The sequence below is a fragment of the Sus scrofa genome, chromosome 7, assembly GCF_054392235.1.
Source record: "Sus scrofa isolate SSC_HxYL_T2T_F1_AM1 chromosome 7, Sscrofa_HxYL_maternal_Yorkshire_Landrace_v2.0, whole genome shotgun sequence".
Taxonomy (NCBI): domain Eukaryota; kingdom Metazoa; phylum Chordata; class Mammalia; order Artiodactyla; family Suidae; genus Sus; species Sus scrofa.
The window spans coordinates 133,305,952-133,311,951 of NC_139389.1; positions in this window are offsets into that span (position 1 = coordinate 133,305,952).

The window sequence follows — 6,000 nt, forward strand, 5'->3', positions numbered from 1 at the left end:
CCCGACCCCTTCCCCACACTGGGTAACCTGCCTGTCCTTGTCCTTGTCCCAAGGTCCCACCACAGACCCTCCTCTCAGACTCCCACCAGGACCCTTTGTAAGACTAGCTTCTCCTCACGGTCGGTGCTGATGCTGTCCTGGGCTCAGCCCATCCCTGTCAGATGCATGAATGCATCTCTCAGGGAGTTCCCCTTGTGGCTCAGCAGCTTAGGAATCTAACTAGTGTCCACGAGGAGGCATGTTCGATCCCTGGCCTCGCTCAGTGGGTTAAGGATCCAGGGTTGCCGTGAGCTGTAGTGTCCGTCGCAGAGGCGGCTCGGATCTGGCACGGCTGTGGCTGTGCGGTAGGCTGGCAGCGGCAGCTCCGATTCAACCCCTCCCCTGGAAGTTTCTATATGCCCCACATGCTGCCCTCAAAACAAGAAAAAAAAGAATCTCTCTGGCTTTACCGACTTGGCCTCATGAGTTCCTCCTTCAGCAGCCCTAACACGGGAGGGGCTCTGGTGCCCAGGTTCCTGCAAAACCCCAGGGTCTGAGAGAGCCATTCCACTTGGACCCAAGAGAAAGTGACTTGCCACCAAAAAGGTGGCAGAGACACGGCCTGCCTCCAGGATGAGGGGACCACCACTCCCCTGTCTGCCCAGGACCTTCCTGGCACTAGTTCTGAAAGGTCTGCCTCCCGGGAACCCCCTACCCTGGCACACCGGGAAGTGGATCCCTCTCCTGACAGATGGCCAAACAGAATGGGACTCCCCCTGGACGCTGCCTCTTGTTGGGATGTTGGCCGTGAAGGCCCAGAGGCGCTAGTGCCCTTCCTAAGCCATGGCCCCATCCTCCCCACCCAATCCTCCTCCCGTCTCTAGAGCTCCCCGTTAGGGAGATGCCCTCCAGGGGAGCCCCGGAGGTGCTGGCTTCCTGGCCTCAAGGCCCTACCTGACTTCTGCAGCCAGGCTTCGGAAGCCAGAAGGGCCAAACCAGGTGAGTGGCCCGCCTCCAGAACTTTGGCTCAGCCAGGCTGAATTCCACCTGGACGTGTGCCTGTCACAACCTTGCCAGCTGGGGCCTCAGGGCCTGGCCCACCCCACCAGGCTCCCCAAGCTCCAGCTGCCTCTGCTTCCAACGTGGAGTAAGGCCTGTGGTCCCTGGGTGGCCACCAAGCCAGAGCAGAGGATCTTAGACATGAGAAATCACTTTCGAGGGAGTGTTTTGGAAGTTTTTTGCCCAGTCATAGTTTCTGGTGCTGGAAGTCTCACCCTTGTTAACGAGGTGTCCCTGGAGAGGTGTCCAGCACAGGCCTGGGCGCTGGACGAGCAGACAGAGCCCCGAACAGATTCCACAGTGCGTGGTGCAAAGCCAACCCGGACACCGCCGATCTCACGCCCGGTGGATAGAGGGAACTGCTCTCGTGGGAAATGGCAGTAAGCAGTGAGCGGTGACATCAGGAGCAGCAGCATAGAAACGTTTGTCACCAAGAAAATATGTTGATGCCTATTAGAACAACATTCTTTGGGCTCGAGTAAAATAAACATATTGGGTTGAATGTTGCTACAAGTCCCACATTTACAGAGAGGCCAGGAAGGTATGAAATTGTGGTCGGGAGTTGGCAAGAATGAAAAATTACAGTGGGATTAGCTTCTTGTGCTGTAAATTGGAAAATTCAGAGATGTGTGGCATGGCTGTGGAGGCCCAAACTTCTAAATGAAATTTATTATTTCTGTAAAATCTGGAAACAACATCTTCAGGGATAACAGAGAAAACATGATTTCTGCCTTGATATTTGGCCTCCTAGCAGACGGTTTTCATTAAAAAGGGCTTTATAAAAATGATAAAAATGTTATAGTTTGCTAAATTAAGTCAGAAACAGTTCTATTTAATAATCTGGTGCATTTTAATTGTTTTTGTGAAAAGCGTGATATATTTAAAAAAAAAAAACCCTCAGTCTTGGGCACCACTAGAAAAAAAGAGAGAAAGAGAGTAAGAATGAAAGGAAGGAAGGAAGGAAGAAAAAAAGAAAGAGGGAAAGAAAGAAAGAAAGAAAGAAAGAAAGAAAGAAAGAAAGAAAGAAAGAAAGAAAGAAAGAAGAAAGAAAGGAAGAAAGAAAGAAAGAAAGAAGGAAAGAAAGAAAGAGGGAAAGAAAGGTGGAGGGAAAGAAAGGTGGCGGGAAGAAGGAAGGAAGGAAAAAAGGAGCAAGAAAAGGAAAAAGAAATCATCTCCCCTCGTCTTGGCCATCTTGTTTTGCACATTTCTCAACTTAAATTTATCCTCCTCAATAAAAGTTGGTGCCAAGGTAGTAAACATCCGAGGCCCAGGGCGCCAGACCTCCAGAGCTTTTGTAGCTGTGACAAGGGCCAAATGACAATGGGTTTTCTTTGCTCTGTTTTCTCTCAGGAACCAGACTAGAAGAGGACGCCCACTCTGTTTCCATCTCTTGGCCCCACAATGTAAAACTGAGGAATGCAGGGGGGCCACGGAAGAGGTAGAAGGAACAAACCATAGTTGGAAGGCTAGTACATAGCTCTCATGCAAAGTCTTTTGCCAAAGAGCAATGGAAAGGGCCTTCCAGGGGGACCTTAGCAGAGGTCTCAGTTTTGGAGGCAGAAGGTGAATTTGAGAGGCAGCTGTGAGGAGTTATATAAGAGCACTGGGCTCAGACTACAGAAATCCAGAGCTGTGACACCATTTAAGGACAAGGATTGGCTGGATGGGTGGATGGGTGGATAGATGGATAAATGGATAGATATGTGAATGGATGAATAGATGGATGAGTGAATGGATAGATAAATGTGTGATAGATGAGTGGATGGATGGATGAGTAGATGATGGATGATGAATAGATGGATAGGTGGAAGGTTGAGAGGATGGATCAATAAAAGGCTGTAGGTGGATGAATGGATAGATGGATGGGTGGAAGGATGGATGGATGGATGGATGGATGGATGTATGGATGGATGGATGGATGGATGTGTAGATGGATGGATAGATGTGTGGATGGATGGATAGAAGGGTGGATAGATGGGTGAATGCATGGATAGATGGATGGAAGGATGGGAGTTTGGGGTCTTTAATTAGCTGTCATGGGGCTCATATTGACAATGTGCTGACCCTTGCCAAGGACAGAGTACAGCATCACATCATCTTGCTTTGTCTTCATCACAATGACCTCCATCTTATGTGAGAAGATAAGGGCTCAGAGGGGCAGTGTGCTACGGGCAGCATGACACAGCCAGGGAGAGACTGACCTGGGCTTCCAAAGCCAGTGTCCTGTTTTGAGACACCACAGTTTTCTGTGACACTGTCCTCAAACCTGTAATTATTTTTATTGTTAATGTTTCTGATTGGTGGGAAAGTTCTAGAACTCGTCTTTCTTAACCTCCATCCTATGAATCTTCCCACAGCCTTTCTGATTATCTGGGTCAAAGGACTAGGAGAGGTGAGCTTTGATGAAGAGCCAGTTGAAGTAGCACTGGAAAGAAGTTCCAGAACACTGTGGGTTGTAAGAAAGGAGGGACAGAGCAGCTAAGCCACCAGGGCCTGATGCTGGGCGCTGGGTCCTAGGGAAAGGCCTGCAGTAGGTATGGGATCCAAGACATCGCGGTTGGAAGAGGAAGGTAGAGACCTTCTCCCAGAAGTGGAGATCCTTGTCTGCGATTTTCTTCAGAAACGCCACTGGGAAGAGGCTCAGGCACAGAACATGGCCCAGGAGGCATCAGGGTGCAGAGGGAGCAGCCAGGGTGGGAGCCAGAAGGAGTGTGCCAGCCCTGACCACATCCCCCTGCCGGATATCCCCTTGGAAAGCCACTCTACTTCCCTGGGCCTCAACTCCCAACTCCCTAACATGGCATCAACTGTGTCTACACCCTGGATCCACTCTACGGAGGGGTGAGAGTGGACAGGGTTTGTCACTGTGATGCTGTAAGGGACTCGTCGTGCAGAGAAGGGCCTGGGACTCTCACCAAGCCCCAGAGCCCACCTTTGAGAACCCACCCCCTTCTGCAACCTCCTGGCCCTGAGCACCGCTGTGGCTCAGAACCTGCCTCCTGTCCCACCTTCCTGCTGTTCTTAGACTCACCAAAGTGCCTCTCAGACCACTGACAGCTTCCGGGGCAGGAAGCAGACAGACCCCAGCTCTGGCAAGTTTGGATGAACCGACTCTGGAACAGTGTCACCTGGGGGTACTTTGGAAGGGCTCTTAGGGTAGGGGGGCCAAAACCTGGAAGGGATGACATCATCTCAGGCCAGCCCCTCCCCCACCAGAGCTCGCTGTCTTAGGGTTACCTCTTGCTGTCTCCCTTTATTCTTTTCAACCACCTCATTAAATGTTGTTTAACTGCGAAGTAAAATTGTCCCCTAGTTTCTAAGTAGGGTGTGAGTCAGTCCCCAAAAGCAGGGTGTCCTGTGGGTGGGCAGCTTCTACAAGGGCCATCCACTCTTGGAGTAGAGTCAAGGCCAGTCGCCAGGAACTGGGACAGGTCTCCCAGGACTGGTTCCCCTTCATCTCCTGCGGAGAGCCAGGGCAATGTTCTCACCTCAGTTCGTCAAGGTGGAGAGTCCAGTTTCATCACCACAGGTGTAGACCTGCTCAATCCACCAGCCCACTTGTACACAGTTGGCCAGTCACCCATGAGATGAGGTTCCCTCTGGCTCTGGGCACTGTCTTCTCCCAAATGATGGGGGGAAACCACTGGACAGAGCAGGGCAGCAAGTATCCTTGGACATAGCCATGCATCTACAATTCCTTTCTGTGATTTTATGAAAAGACCCTATGTCTCCATCCTAGTTCCATGGCTGCCCCAAGGACTCTGTCAATTCAATCCCCCACTAAAAGCCAGAAATTACCTGAGTTTCTCCATCCACTGGCTACCAGTGTGGCAATCAAGTTAAAGCAGAAAACCAGGTTGATTCTTGGGGAACCCATGCTGGGTCCCAGGACCACCATTTTTTTGGCCCTGATATTCCCAGGCCCTCTGTAATAAAGTCTCTTCTGTGATTTGGTTCGGAACCATCAGGAAGCTTTGCCACATGGACCTCCTGGGATCTGTGGGATTCCTATTTAAAACTTCAACTTTGGTTCCACAGTCTTGAGACACCTGTCTTGACCTGAAAGACTCTTGTCCTTGGTGTCCAGAGCGGGTGGATCCAAGTTGATTCACCTGAGAGGGGCTCCCAGGAGGCCCCAGGGATTGGGAAAAGGGAAGGGCCAATCTGGAAGGGAGGGCCAGATGTGGGAGCCACTTTCTGAAGGAGACGGTCTCTGAGCTGAGTCTTCAGGGGATAGAAGAGGAGCTTTCTAGGTCTAAACTCACCCGGCGAACACATCTAGGCAGCTACACATTCACAGAGGGGAACCGGCCAGCCTGGAGCAGCTTCCTATAGCTGTGGGGGCAGGGGGTCGTATTCGTACAGGGTCAGCTCACGCACTCCCTGGGTGCAGGAGCTGCGGCAAAGAAGAGAATTTCCAATAAACCCCAGGGCTCTCTGTGCTCTTTGTCCCTAAGGGGAAGGCTCCAAAGAGTCACTCAGAGAAGCTGCCCCAGGAGTCTGGGACCCACCTTTACTAGAATTTCATTTAAAAAGGGCTCCACCCTCCTACACTGTTGGTGGGAAGGTAAATTGGTACAACCACTGTGGAAAACCATATGGCATTTCCTCAAAAAAACTAAATATAGAACTGCCACTCCTGGGCATATATTTGGACAAAACTACAAGTCAAAAAGATCCATGCACCTGTATGTTCACGGCAGCCCTATTCACAACAGCCAAGACATGGAAACAACCTAAATGTCCATCAACAGATGACTGGATTAAGAAGATGTGGTCCATATACACAATGGAATATCCCTCAGCCATAAGAGAAATGCAGTAATGCCATTCGCAGCAACATGGATGGAACTAGAGACGCTCATACTAAGTGAAGTACGTCAGAAAGAGAAAGACAAATACCATATGATAGCACTTATAGGCGGAATCTAAAATATGGAGCAAATTAACCTGTCTATGAAA